We start from the raw sequence: 15,652 nt of genomic DNA on the forward strand, positions 1-15,652 counted from the left end.
TGCACGCCTGTTGCTGCACCCATAACCCTGACTGTGGCCATCTTTCCCAGGGCCATGCTTCTTCTCTTTGATGGCTGCAATTCCCTCTACAGGAGCAGTAAGTGCCAGCTGCCAGTGGCACCCTGTGCATTCATGTTCCTGCTCCTTTCTTTTTAGCCTGTGCTATGAACAGTAGACTGGAGTCTGCCCAAGTCAGGTGTGGTGGCAGCCCTTGCACTTGGGAGGCAGAGGCAAGATCAGGAATTTGAGACTGGCCTTGGCTATAGGACACCTTACCTGTTGTGGGGCAGGGGTGAGGGTATCGAGGAAGGGTGTCTCGTAGCCAGCTTACCAGGTGAGTCGAACAACCTGCCTCATATAGTGAGCGGAGGGTTGTGTGCACTGATCATATCACACCAGAATGCAAATGAAGGGTCGTGTTTGCGTCAGTTCTGGCAGGGTCCCTTTTGCATCAGGTACAGCAATTCCTCCACGGAGCCACCAGGGGGAGTGCTTCTTCTGACCTTGGTGACCTGCAAGGTCTGTGATAGAAAAATCCAACACCATCCTTCCTCCCTCTCTTCAGCAGCTTGGTCTAGTGGTGGGACTCCTAACAGTGGGAGCAAGGGCTGTCCGTAACGCTTTGGCTGGCGTTGGGGAACCTGTTCTTCATACTGGGTTGCCTTGCCCAGCCTTAGTACACACTGCAACTTGATAGCCATGCTTTGTTGATACCCATGGGAGGCCTGCCCCTTTCTGAACAGAAACAGAGGAGTGGATGGGGGGGGGCGGTTAGGATGTAAAATACGCATTTTTAAAAGTCCAGTACACGTTGGCTGGTGGTGGCTCACGCCTTTCATCCCAGCACTCAGGAGACAGAGGCAGGAGGATGTCTGTGAGCTTCTGGTCTACAGAGCTGGTCTATAGGACAGTAAGGGCTATACAGAGAAAACCAAAACCAACCAAACAAAAAATCCAGCACAAACTGTTTCAAAGAGTCCTAGCTGACACTGTGCCTTCAAGGCAGCAGGGGTGGGAGTGGGTGATGGGTGGTGGTGATGGGTAGAGGGGGTGGGTTCTAGGGATGGTGGATGGTGGTGCTGATGGTAGTGGTGGTGGTCGTTGGGGTGGTGGGTGGTATTGGGGAGATTACAACAGAAGTCATATTACCTATGCCCAGGGTTTAGAGAAAAATGATCAAAGGGGACTTCCCATAACAACCTAAAGAACACAGGAGGGTGCAGTGGGCTCATACCTGTAACTGCAGCACTTGGGAGACCGAGGCAGGAAGACTAGCCAAAGTCTGTGAAACTTGCCTGGGCTATGTAGTAATTCTAGGCCAGCCTGGGCTACGGCATGAGACTTTGTCTCAAAACAATGCAAGGTATCTTTAATCCCACCCTAGAGAAGCAGAGGGTGTAATTCGGTCTGAACTCTACAGAAGCCCGCTGGAAACATCTGGAAAGGACGGCCAAGTAGCCACCTCTCTCCAAACAAGTGTCATTCCACAGTTAAATTATTAAAAAGAAAACAAAACCTTCTGTTTGTCTTTGTTAATTATTAAGCTTAGGTTTCACATTTTCTTGCCAGCATTCCTACTGAGGTTAGAAGAAAAGAGATGTGGAACCGTCCAGAAACGTTAGATGGTGTTTTGACAGCATGCTTGTGGTAGGATGGAGGCCTCTCGGCTTGGCTGTGGCTGGGTAACTCTGAAAGCAGCCACCCTCTCTGGGGTGAGCGGTTATTATCTGGTAATGTTTAGAGACGCACCTTATTTATTTATTTTTACTTATGGGAATGAGACCCCGCATTTTCTTTGAGGACCTGTCCCCGTTTCTGTACTTTTTTCTGTGACTTATTGCCCCAGGCCCCTTCAGATTTCTGATTCTGCTCTTTGACAGTGGGAGAGGGCGCATCTCACAGTGTGTGAGAATCGACAGGAAAAACTGATAGCAGGGAGTGACAGCGTACACCTGCAGTCCCAGCGCCAAGAAGGCAGAGGCAGGAGGATCGCCCCATTTGAGGCCATCCTGGTCTACATAAAAAGTTGGAACAGTCAGGGTTCCATAGAACCTTGGGTAAGAAAACAAAGCAAAACAAAACAAGAAAACACCCGCTGGGGGAAGGGCGGGTGTACACCTCTAATACCAGCATTTGGGGAGCTGAGGAAGGAGGTGGGTACAAGGGCGAGCCCAGCAGACCCTGTTATTTCTAACTCTCCTTAAGAGACAGCTCTCCCCACAGGACAGATGATTATGCCCTTATCTGCTTACCCTCTCACACTGCTTCCTCAGTGTCTCAGTAGGCAGGGGCCTGGGCGTGGCTCGGCTGGGTTCTGGGCTGCAGCCTCCACAAAGGCTACCATTCACCCGAGACTCAGTAGTGGAGCTCTGTTTCTGGGATCCTGCAGGTCTCGGACGTTCATTTTTAGCTCTGAGCAACAGTTTGCTTTCTGATGGGAAGCGACTCCCAGACACTAGTTTGCCCATGACTCCTTGCCGTGGTAAAGAGGTCAGCCCGCTCTATCATGGCCACTCCACCACAGCTTCCTCGAGACCGGTGAGGGAGAGTCCTGCATATCTGCTCACAAAACAGAGTCTTATTTACGCAGCTGCCTGATCATGGAAAGACACCCTGTCACTTCTGGCTTAGTCTGTGGTGCAATGTGTCACACGTCCTACCCACACAACAGCAAAGGCATAAACTGCAGAGGTGGGGGCGCCCCCCCTGCGGCCACGCCCAGCCCCTGCAGCACACTCTCCACTGGACCTTTGTCGTAGGTGGATGATGGGTTGGCCAGTGAGTGAATAACTGTGTCTTCCTGGTCCACCCAAGAAGCCCTCCAAGGCTTGGGATGACTCTGTGCTCGTCCTACACACTCTGGATTGACTTTATCTTGAGTCCCTTGTTGTTTGGTTGTGGTCATGAGCCCAGTGCTGAGATCCAGGGCCGGCTACCATGTCACGGGTTCCACTCAGTTAGAAGCCTTGCTGAGCTCAGGGTTGGGTACCCTGCCATTTTAACACTGTGTGTATTGGGTGGCCTTCTTCCTGGGCAAGACTATATCCAGGAACCCAGAAACCCAATTGGTATTCACGTGGGGCAGAGCCTTGTGCTTTTTGCATTCTTGAATTTGAGGTTCATCCCAGGTGTGGGAAATGTGTCAACGGAATGCGTTCACCAGCAGGGCTCTGACTTTGAGTTCTTGGTGAATGTGCACACATACTCACATGCGTACACAAAGCACAGTGACCCCTGGGGTGGCCTGCGACTTGTAAATCTCTTTCAGTGCTTTCAGACATTCCACAGACACTAAGCATCTCCAGGCCCTCTTCTGAAGGGACTTTCAGGATCTCTGACAATAACAGTGAAACACCATGGTCAAGTTAGTGTGGAAGAGAAGCATAGGAGAGGGTGCGTGTGCTGAGGTTGCGGGGGGATCTAACACACTTCTGCTTCGTGGAACCCCACGAGAACCACTTTACAGCTTGAAAAAATTAACACGCATTTAGGATCGGGCAAGAGCATTGGGAAGGCTGAGGGAGAATGTCTGTTTTGTGGTTGGGAAGATCCTTTCTAGAATTGAGCGTTTACCGCAACTGCAATAAACTTTCCCTGGCTGTTCTTCTAAATGGCTACTTTGGTGTTTTAAAGACGCTTATTTCAGACTAGTTGTATGCTTATTGGCAGATTGCACAGATGATTTAGAAATCTCTATCAACTCCACTTCCCTGGCATTTTGTGTAATGCTGTCTAGGCCAGTGTGCCAGCTGCACAGAGCAAGCCATCAACTGTGGGTCCTCTGCAGGAACAGCCAATGCTCCTGACTGCTGAGCCATCTCTGCAGCCCTGATGAGCGCAGCTTTTATTTATTTATTTATTTATCTGATTTTATAATGGACAAAGGTTTGAGCAAATACTTGACTTTGGAAGGTATATGGCTAGACATGGCGGTGCACATCCATAGCCCCAACCCTTGAGAGACTGAGGAAGATTAACATACATTTGAAGCCACACTAGTCTACATGTAAAAACCCATCTCAAACTACTGTCCCCAAAAGATATATGGATGGCAAATAAGAATACTCAAAATAGGGCTGGAGAGATGGCTCAGAGGTTAAGAGCATTGCCTGCTCTTCCAAAGGTCCTGAGTTCAATTCCCAGCAACCACATGGTGGCTCACAACCATCTGTAATGAGATCTGGTGCCCTCTTCTGGTCTGCAGGCATGCACACAGACAGAACATTGTATACATAATAAATAAATAAATATTTAAAAAAAAAAGAATACTCAAAATACTCAATACTAGACATAATTGAACAAAATGCAGACCCAAATCGATGGAATACCGCTACACCCTCACTAAGATAAATGAAGTCCAAACATTCTGACAAAGATGTGGAAAAGCTCTGTCTCATGTATGGGATCCCGGGAATGAAAAATGGTGTGGACATTGTTTTACATTTTTTAAAGGTGTAATTGTTTAACAGAATCTTGGGCTTGTCTACCAGATGCTCAGTCCACCCAATTCCAGGTTGTTGGTCCAGAGAAAGAAAAACACATATCCAAAGACAGGCAGAGGGATCCACCCTAGAACATCCACACAGTGGAAAATGACTTAGGAATGCAGACGAGTGGGCTGACATGCAACAAGACTCTCAGCGTAACTATGCTGAGTGAAAGAATCAGACAGGGGACTACATGGCATTATACTATCCCGTTTATAGTAAGCTCTAGAAAATGTGGACTCTGACAGTGATGGAAATATCAATGACTGTTTGGTAGAGGTTGGGGGAGGACTGCACAGGACAGACACAGGGACATTCCAGGGGATAGACACATGAGCTCTCTAGATTGTGCTGATGGTCTCAGGGGCCGCTGCAGGCTTCAAAACATCTCCTATCATCATCTGTTCTTAGAAGACAATGGAATGCACACCGACCATTTATGGCATCCTAGTGAGCCTTCAATGATCTCTGGTTTGTTTGGCTTATTTGTTTGCAGAGACAGGACGTCAAGTAGCCTTGAGGTGCCTAAGGAGCAGATAGATGACCTTGAACTTCTGGCCCCCGCGTCTCTGGTTTTCCTGACCTTGAACTTCTGGTCCTCTGGTCTGTCTCTGTCTTCCTCAGTGCTGGGGATGCAGGTGTGTGCAGATGTGTGCAGGTGTGTGCAGGTGCATTGTCTGTGATGTTGGGAATCAAAATAGGACCTTGTGTGTGCTAGGCAAGCACTCGGCTGAGTTACATCTCCAGCCTCAAAGTGTGTGTGTGTTCAGATCTTTCTTTCTTTCTTTCTTTCTTTCTTTCTTTCTTTTTTGGTTTTTTGAGACAGGGTTTCTCTGTGGTTTTGGAGCTCAGATGTTTCTGTATGTGCGTGTTTGCACATGTTGGCTGTCTGCTTTATCACTCTCTACCTTAGTTTTTAGAAGCAGGACCTTTCTTAGAGCTCTGGTAATACAATTGACTATCTTGTGATTACTTTTTTCCCCTTGAGACAAGGTTTCTCTGTCCTGGGACTCACTCTGTAGACCAGGTTAGCCTCAAACTCACAGAGATCAACCTGCCTCTGTCTCCCGAGGGCTGGGATTAAAGGCGTGTGCCACCGTCGACTATCTTGTAATACTTATATGCGATAGTCTCTCACTGAACTTGGAGCTCATTCTTCTACTAGGCCGATAATTAGCAAATCCCACGTATCCCCATCTCTGCCTCCCCAGCACCTGTGTGGACTATGCCCAGCTCTTTTTAATCGGGGTGCTGGGGATCCATCCTCATCCTTCTATAACAAGGGAACGTATTCACGGACCATCTCCACAGCCCTCCGAAGCTTATCTTCATTTTTAAAGATGTACTTTGTGTCCATGTATATGTGGCTACTTGTGTGAATGTGCATGTGTATGTGGACGCCCACAGAGGCCAGAAGAAGGCATTGATCTCCTGGAGCAGGAATTATAGATGGTTGTGAGCTCCTGTCCTCTGGAAGAGAACCCCTGTGCTCTCCGCTGAGCCCTCTCTCCAGCTCCACCCCTCAGTTTTTCAAATGATATAAGTAGATTCTTCACTGAACCACGGTCAAGAAATTTTATTGCAAAATTCTTTTATCAAAATAAGATAAGATGGTGCCAGAAGCCACAGACCGAAGAGAGCCTTCGAGCCAGCTTTCTGCAGAGGGGTCAGGTCAGCGAGATAGTGAGGGTGTGTCACAGGGCGGAGCACAGGCGGAAGTCCAGAGGGTTAGTCCACCTCTAGCTGTGCTTCCTCTCCCGGACAGGACCCAGAAACTGTCTCCAGCCTCCAGTGCTTCCTAGCAGGCTGATTTCCTATTGCACAAGTGTGCTCTGAGTCCTGCAGTATCAATACTAGTGATAGCACATGCTTAGCAGTCGCAAACCTTGGGCATGCATATTTGGGTTTGATGGGGGAGACTGTCATCCCTGACAATCTGCAGCTACAGGGCAGGTCCACAAGACTTTCTCCCCACCCCCCTTTCTCTCTCTTTCTACCTCTCTGCCTCTCTTGTTTTGTGATGAGGGTCTTGCTATCAATCCTGGCTTGCCTAGAACCACTACGTAGCTCAGACTGGCTATCCTTCACCCCCAGCTTTCCATATGTTAAGATTCATTTTCATGCTGGGCAGTGGTGGCTCACGCCTTTGATCCCAGCACTTGGGAGGCAGAGGCAGGCGGATCTCTGTGAGTTCGAGGCCAGCCTGGTCTACAAGAGCTAGTTCCAGGACAGGGTCCAAAACTACAGAGAAACCCTGTCTCAAAAAAAAAAAAAAAAAAAAAGAAGAAGGAAAAAGAAAAAGAAAGAAAAGAACCCCCCCCCCCCAAACGAAAGAAAAGAAAAGAAAGAAAGCACCTTGACCAGGCACTCAAAACCCAAAGCCAACCACAGCGGCTACAGGTTTGCCAGCTGCTTTCTTCTGTCATCCGCTTGCTAAATCCCAGACACAGGCAACCAAGACACATCGTGTGACCTGCGGGGCACAGAGAAACACGGGCAAATCCGGTTTCCCAAAGCTAACTTCCCCTGGTTCCCCAGGGTGTACGTGAGGCACTGGGACTGCCCACCAGTGTAGGCGCTGGAGCCATGGTGCGGTCTCTCTCTCTCTCTCTCTCTCTCTCTCTCTCTCTCTCTCTTCCCTCAGGAGGTAGGCGTTGTCTGTTGTCCAACACCCTTCCCAAAGACCAGCAGACACAGAGCAGGTGATGTATGGCCACACCAACTTTGGTCAAAATTTCTCTGTGGGCATTTCCTGTTCTCTGGGGACATCTAGTGAGTAGCCCATGATGTCTGGGTTGTCTTAGCTGCCCTAAGGTTGAACTGCGATGTTATTCTGCCATCTTGTGGCAATCAAGTTATCAGGCTATTATTTATTTATTTATTCATTTATTTAGGACTGGAATCTGAACACGATCGAGGTTACTTCCTTTTCTGAAAAGAGCAAGCATTCACTCTTCCAGGATTCTTTATTAATAACCGCTAAGCTCAAAAAAAAAAATAACCGCTAAGCTCTATGAAGAGGAGGTTATTCAAAGAGCAAATTATAGAAGAATGTGGTAGCACACACCCAAGCTCTCGGGAGGCAGAGCTTGTCTGAGGCCAGCCTGGTTTCTGTGAGACCATGTCTCAAAATAAACAAACAAAGACAGACAGTGCTGGTGACACCCAGTCCCGGCACGCAGGAGGCAGAGGCACGCAGATCTCTAAGTTCAAAGACAGCTTGTTCTACATAGTGAATTCCAGAACAGCCAGGGCTACACAGAATAACCCTGTCTCTAAAAAACAAAACAAACAAACAAACAAAAAAACCCCAGCAAGTTATACTAGGATCAACGTATATACATATATTATATATATTATACACACACACACACACACACACTATATATATATAATTTGGTGCCAGTGGAGCCAAGAGAGGACATCAGATTTCCTGGGACTGGAGTTACAGACAGTTGTGAGCTGCAATGCAGATGTTGGGTATCGAACCCAGATCCTCTGGAAGAGCAGTCACAGCCCTTGACTACTGAGCCATCTCTCCATCCTCTTAGATCAATCTTTTTTTTTTTTTTTTTTTTTTTAATTTTCGAGACAGGGTTTCTCTGTAGCTTTTTGGTTCCTGTCCTGGAACTAGCTCTTCTAGACCAGGCTGGCCTCGAATTCACAGAGATCCGCCTGCCTCCCGAGTGCTGGGATTAAAGGCGTGCGCCACCACTGCCCGGCCCCCTTAGATCAATCAAAGCTGTGAGTGGGGCTGGATGATTATAACCCCAGCACTTGGGAGATGGAGGCAAGAGAATGGCAGTTCAAGGCTAGCCTGGGCTACACAGCATGACCTTGTCTCAGAAACAAAAAGATTGATCTTGGTGCTGTGTGTATGATAGATAACCTTAAATGTTCATTCAATAATTGTCTATTTGCTGTGTGTAGCAATGTTAGGCTTCCAGAGAAAATAAAATACGATCTCTATTGTCGGTGAGCTCCAAATATGCTGAAATGAGGACAATTTGTATTCACATCCAACACCTGCTAGGGTGGCCTGGCACACTCCTATAACCCAACAGCAGGAAGATGGAGACAGGAACATTATGAATTTGAGGCCAGCCCTGCCTATACAATGATATTTGTCTCAAAAAAAATATTCTAAATTGTAAGACCAAAAGCATGTATATGTTCTAGAAAGAGAACTAAATAAATGGAAGAGTTGAGTCGCTTTGGAAATAGGGCAAGATCTACCGAGGACGATGGCAGTGGATTCTAGGAAATCACCATGTTCTCTTTCGAAAACAGGGTCATAGTGGTGCTTGCTTGAAACCCCAACACTCGAGAGATAGAGGCCAGAGGATCAGGGGTTCAAGGTCAGTCACTGTATTTAGTGAGTGAGGGCTAGCCTGGAGTACACCAGACCCTGTCATAAAAACAAAACAGAGACACACAGGAGGGTCCTGTGGCAGAACACTTCTGGGCTGGAGCAATAATTTTTGAGCAGATACCACTGCTTAGTTGAAACATTTTATCTGTAAAACATAGCATGTGTAATTGAAGATGCAAATGGAAAGGGAGATGTTATGATTTTATAAAGTGTGAACATTAGCCCTAGTGTTTTCTTCCTGCATCCCCGAGGGTTGTCAGTGTTCTGTGCACACACACATGCACATGCAGGCATGCACACAAAATAAAGAGATAAACACACACACACACACACACACACACACACACAGAGTTTTGAGAAGAAGGAACGTTTGAATCCTGTGTGGTGGAAGGTGAGAACCGACTCCCGCAAGTTACTCTCTGATCTCAGCACGGAAGCTGTAAGTGTGAACACATACGCCCAATAAGGTAAATAAATGTCAACGCGGCAAAAGTGAATACAGAAATACTGAAAGTGAATACAGGAGAGAGGCGGGCTTTGGGAAAAGAGCAGGGGTTTGCTCAGTGGAAGCTGGGCTCTAAGCCCCAGGTGGCCCTGTTTGTCTGTCCTCGGGAATCTGAAAATTTAACTAGGAGCTTCAGAAAAACATCCCAGGAGAGCAGAATATCTGGGTGAGAGGTGACATCAAGCTGGGGATCCGTGACAGAGTCCAGGATGCACACGGGAAATTGAAAACCACAGCGGCAACAACAGACCCCTAAAGATGCTGCTGCTGAAGACCTGGATAAATCCAGACCCCCCCCCCCCAGCAGGAAAAAATAGAGCCAAAAATCTAAGCAGGGAGGGAAGAATCAGAAATCTAGGATTAGCCGGTTCAGTTTCAGGAACTAGCTGAAGATAAAGTTAGATTGTAATCTTGAGAATAATCTTGAGAGGCAGGGAGTTGCCCCCTTGTGATCATCACTGGTATTTTTGGAATTTTCTATGATGCCCTCCCTACCCCTTTGAATTACTGGGCTGTGGTTTCTTCCCTTAAAAACCCCTTCTGCCAGTTACTCGGGGTTGAACTCCTCCCCTGCGTGGGTTATGAGTCTTGGCCCCAGTGCACTGGTACCTGTCAATAAACCTCGTGTGATTGCAGCAAGGACGGTCTCTCATGAGTTACTGGGGCGGGGGGGGGGGGGGGAGGGTGTGTGTGTGTTATCCTGAGACTTGAGTGAGAGTTCCCCACACCAGGAGTCTTTCACTGCCTCTGGGAAACTGGCCTGAGGGCGAACTCTGAGGGAACAGGGATGGCCCTTTGACCAGACTATGGGGGCACAGCTTGGATCGCAGGACTTAGGAAATAGAGGCAGGGAGATCAAGAGTTTCAGGCCATTCTCAATTCCATTAGGGAGTTCGAAGCCAGCCAGGGATACTGGTTGCTGGGTTTATAGGTACGCGCCACCATAGCCAGATTGTACAGACAGTACTGAACACTAGGAAAACAGTCCACCCTGCGCTACACCCCCAGATTTAAGTGGGTCAGACTCCCTAAGGCATCTCTAGAGGCCGCAGGTGGGCTAGTCTGGAGGCCAAGACCAACAGTGGCCGTCCTGACCCTTTGTGCCCTGCTTGCATGGACCCCGCTGTACCACATGCACCTCTAATCCAGAACTGCATCCATTGCTTCTGGGCCCCACCGGGGCCAGTTCTGCGTATTTGTGCAAAGCGATTAGCTGCATGCCAGCCCCATGAACCTCTTTGATTGTTTGGGGTGGGGGATCATCTTTCTTCTGTGTTTTGTCTGCTAAGGACTGTTCATTCCATGGAAATCCTGGTTAGTGATAGGATCTTGCCCGAGAAAGTGAATGCTCACAGCAAACACACTCCAGACAGCTGGTCTCCTGCGATGCTAGGAACTTCCAGGAAGGGGCACTCCCTCGTCAATGATTAAACAGCACCAAAAATGGTTGGTTCCAGTTGTTAAAATGTGCCTGCTTTCTTTCTTTCACCCCAAGTTCCAGCGCTGAGAAGGCCTGAGCCCCATCAATCTTGGCAGAGTCTGCTGAAGATGCCTTCCTCATTCAGTAGAGGGGAAGGGTTGGCTGGAGGCCAAGATCATGGAGAGACTCTCCCTTGGCGCTCCAGGGCCTCCTGCCAAGATTTCCTATGCCTCTGGTGGCAGATTTGCTGTGGGAACAGCTTCACCATCTGCATGGAGTCTGTGGACAGAAAGCACTGAGGACACATGGATCATCAGCCCTGCAAGAGCTGTAACTGCCAGCCCTATTGCACACTCTTGGGAAACAGGAAATCTGAGGGCCTGCTGGGTGGTTACCCGGGAGTGTTTCACCAGCCCTAGGGCAGGATTGCTCAACTGCAAAGAGCTGCTCCCAGGTGCAAAGCAAGGAGGCAATGCTTGCAGGGACCAGTGCAGGGTATCTATGTATAAAAGACAAATCTCAGGGATGGAGAGATGGCTCAGCAGTTAAGAGCGCTCACTGCTCTTTCAGAGAACTTCCTTTAGATTCCCAGCATCCAGGTAGTGGCTCTCAATGACCTGCAGCTCCCTTTCCAGGGGATCTAAAGCCCTCTTCTAGTCTCCATGGGCTCTGCACGAATGTGGTGCACATAAACTCACACGGCTCTCTCTCTCTCTCTCTCTCTCTCTCTCTCTCTCTCTCACACACACACACACACACACACACACACACAATAAATTGAAAGTTATTTAAAAATTAGATAGAACATTGTTTTTTTTTCCCCATGAAAATGTCTGTAGGTCTGTCCTGATGTCTGTAGGTCCTCCACCCTTGCTCACTTAACAAGTAATTTTAGGAGGAATAAAGACAGGCCTGGCTTCCCTAGACCCATCAGAAGACTGTCTTATAAGGGCTATGGACGACGCTTCATTGGTAGACTGGGCGTGGGCAAGGTTCTTTGGCGTTTGCTCCCCAGTAGCGCAAACACTGGGAACTGTGTGCATGCCGTGTCAGCACCGGGGAGGTAGAGATGGGAGATCAGAAGTTCAGGGTTATTCTCACTATGTAGGGAGCTTGAGGCCAGTCTAGGCCACTTGAAACTCTATCTAAAAAAAGAGAAAGAAAGGAATGACGGAAGGAAGGAAGGAAGGAAGGAAGGAAGAAAGAAAAGGAAGAAACCGAAAGGTGAGATCATGAATAATACAGAAAAGAAGCGAATTCCTGTTTGCCTTGGTTAAATAGCTCTTCAGGTTCATACCAAGTTGTGTTGTTCAGGTTTCGTTGCTGTGGAAAAACACTGGGTCTAAATCAGTCCAAAGGAGGAAATGTTTATTTTTGCATCCTGGTTAGGAACCCTGTTCTCCTGTGTTCTAGCCGGGTGCCTGGACGATTTCTTGGAGCTTCCTAGCCCTTGCGTTGCAAGCATGGGTAACAACGGATGGGGTGAGCATTTGGGGTTTACATGTGCAAAATGGAGAGGAGAAAATGTGAGTCAGAAGGTAGGGTTCCACTGGGTCCTCCTGTTGTTAATCAGACTTGGCTGAACTGGAGCTTGGCACCACCCTTCTCTGGGGACCAAGGCTGGTGACCTGAGTCCTGTGCCCTAATCCTAGCTCTTCCTGCAGTCTCACTGGCTGGGTGGCTTGTCGCTTGGCCTGCTCAAGGGTCAGCACTGCCTCTCTAGATTCGCACACCCTGCCCAACCCTTGAACTGAGTTCTGCAGCTGACTGAGCTCTGTAAACAAGTCCAGCGGGAGGCTCCCTACTTCTCAAAGCTTCAGCTCCGAGCTGAGCATTCTGAAATGTCTTTGAAGTCTCACAGCCGCAGAAGCAACTCTGGACCCCTCCACTTCCTTATTACACAACCTTACACACGGGGCCCAAACTTGTAGGAAACGTCATTGATAAAGGTCACCATCCCTGGCAGGTATCACTGACTCAATCACCCCTGTTCTCAGGGTGCTATTAGCTCGCAGACTTTGACAATCTGAATTGGAGCCGTGATTTGTTCTTCATCCCTGGTTATAGGACCTGTCCAACATGGTTGCAAGAAATGCAGATTATGACATATTATGCTAGATTTATTTCCTTGCTTAAAAATTTAAAGCCCGTGGATCTAGGTCATCATGGAAAATTTTAAAAGAAATGGAAAAAATACTGTTTTTTTTTTTCCTGTTAAACATTTGGGGTGAGGCTATGTATGTTAATTTTATACTTAACATGTTTTATTGGTTTTGTTCTCCTTAAAAAAGAAAAAAGACAGGGTTATAACCCCATTAACGCAGTACTTGTTCTAGAGCCCAGACTGCCTCCAAACTGGAAACCATTCTCCTGCCTCAGCCTTGCCACAGGCTTATCTCACCTTTTTCTTTTAATAAGCAACCTCAATCTTTTGTGGCTTGGATCCTATCTGTCCCTGAAGGGCTCACACTTGGGAGTTTAGTCCTTAGTGTGGTGGGCTCCATAGGAGGCAGAACCTTGCCACGCTGGCCGGCACTCAAGGAAGGAGCTTATGTAGGGCCCAGGATACCCTGGCTGGCTCCTGAGGGAGTTAATTATGAAGGTACGAGTCTGGGCCTATCCCTCTCTCATGCTTCCTGTCTGGCCAGACCTAACACACTCTTGCATGATATCATCCATGATTGGTACAGTGAGAACCTTGAAAGAGCTGGCATTACGCCGGACTATGCAGAAACAGAAATTTGGTAGTCAAACCTGGATATGGTGGTTCATGCCTGTAAGCCCAGCACCCAGGAGGCAAAGACAGGAGTCTCACGTGAAGTGAGCTAGAGGCCAACCTGGGGATGGGGGAGGGAGGGAAGAGGGAGGGAAGAGGGAGGGAAGAGGGAGGGAGAAAGGAACAGACTTGTGGTGGCCTTTAGGTCAAGGCTGTTTCCTCCCAGTAATAATCATTGTTTTCTTCCCACTAAGTTATTTCTTACACGGCTTGGGAATTTCAAGCAAAGAGAACCAAGAATTTGCAACTAAAAAAAAAATTATGGAAAAGAAGATGAAAGGCTTCCATTTCCATGGGACACGCGCGCCAGAGGTATGTGCGAATGGCCCCAGCGGTGAGGTGCCTGCTGATATTCTCGGTGGCAGGCTTTTTAATTAGCATGCCACAGTCACACACTTTCCCATCCGGTCTCAGAACTACTCTGCCAACGTGGTTTCCACCAGGGAGGCTGTTAGCTGAAATAACAGGTGACCCAGTTCCAAGTTAATAAAGAGAAGGCAGAAGATTTTCTAGCTCACATTAAAAGAGGTCTGGGGAGATTCCTCTCTGCTAGCCTTGTGATCAAAGTGTCCTAAGCTGACGGTAGAGCCAGTCCCTCCTAACCCTGTCAGCTTCCTGCCCATGCCTGTCTTGAGAGAGGCCAGCTTCCCATGGCAGTATGGAAGCTATCTTCCCAGAAGCCTCTGGTAATCCTTTCCCCACATCCCTCCCGCGCAGGCCAAAGTGTGTCTGGGGTTGGAATGTCTTCATTGGACTTAGGCTATCAGCTGGAGTCTGGCAGACACTGAGCAGTCAACCATAATGTCCTCCACATTCTTCCGTGGGGGTTGGCCAGCTACAGACACTGGGCCGTATCTGGCAGGCTGGCTGTTTTCCTGGCGCATGGCCATGTACATATGCTTCCACTCTGCTGAGGGTAGCTCTCATGCCACGGGGGTAGAGGTGACAGGCTATGACAAAAAACCATAGGACACATACAGCCCTAACAATTTATGGTCTGACCCTTTGGTGAGTTTGCTGACCTTTGCTCTAGATGAATAAGTAGAATTAAGGTTAAATAACCAGTCCAAAGTCAAAGGGCTGACCGCAGACAGAGATAGGAGTCCAGATACCCACTGTCCCCAGGTCTGCCAGGGCAGAGATGGGAGCCGAGATACCCACTGTCCCTTGGTCTGCCAGAGCAGACATGGGAGTCCAGATACGCACTGTCCCCAGGTTTGCCAGGAGACTTCCTTTGATTGAAAGACATGGGAGCCCAGATACCCACTGTCCCTTGGTTTTCCAGGGCAGAGATGGGAGCCCAGATACGCACTGTCCCCAGGTTTGCCAGGAGACTTCCTTTGATTGAAAGACATGGCATTTTTGCCATGTCTAGCAATAGAGCCTTACAGATAGAATGATGTTGACCTAAACCTGCTGAAATAAATGTCTGTGACAACTGATGCAGATCTTGGAAACAACTATTCCAGGGCTAGAGAGAGGTAAGAGTGTTGGCTACACTCTGGACGGTCTGGGTCTGATTTCCAGTACCCATCTGGCAGCTGGAGCTCCAATTCCAGGGCCATCTCCAGGCTTCTGGCACCAGGCATGCACATGGTACACAGACATACATGCAGGCAAAACATCCATACACCCAAAAGAAAAAAAATCCATGGGAATCTGAAAAGGGGCTGGAGAGTTGACTCAGTGGTTAAGAGTATTAGTTGCTCTTGCAGAGGACCCGGGTTCAGTTCCCAGCTTGGTAGCTCACAACCATCCGAACTGTTCCAGGTTCAGGGATCTTCTGACCTCAGGCAACGGGCATGCACATGGTGTATATACATGCAGGTAAAACACGCAAACACATAAAATAAATAAATGTAAAAAGGGAGGAGGGGACTGAGAAGAGGGCAAGAGGAAAGGGAAAAGATGTCCACTATGACCCATAGCCTCCAGTAATGTTCTCTCTCATTTCCTATACACAGGCTCACGTGTGCATGGTTTTAAAGAGCATGGCCCAGAGGAAGGACATCATTGCTTAAACTAATGGCTGGGACATGGTAGATACTGACACCCAATTTTTAAAAAACACAAACACCAACTGGAATGCCAG

The 15,652-nt window shown here is 48.2% G+C and overlaps 1 long non-coding RNA gene across 1 annotated transcript; it reads left to right on the forward strand.

The window, feature by feature from the left end:
* The first annotated feature begins 11,960 nt into the window (after nucleotides 1-11,960).
* Nucleotides 11,961-15,652, forward strand: LOC121466325. Its single transcript, XR_005976761.1, has 4 exons — nucleotides 11,961-12,008; nucleotides 12,198-12,266; nucleotides 13,755-13,872; nucleotides 15,525-15,652. It is a non-coding gene; the product is annotated as an uncharacterized LOC121466325 (long non-coding RNA).

The sequence above is a fragment of the Microtus oregoni genome, unplaced genomic scaffold (assembly GCF_018167655.1).
Source record: "Microtus oregoni isolate MIOR12 unplaced genomic scaffold, Mior012 000033F_ref0000390, whole genome shotgun sequence".
In the NCBI taxonomy this organism is placed as follows: Eukaryota; Metazoa; Chordata; class Mammalia; order Rodentia; family Cricetidae; genus Microtus; species Microtus oregoni.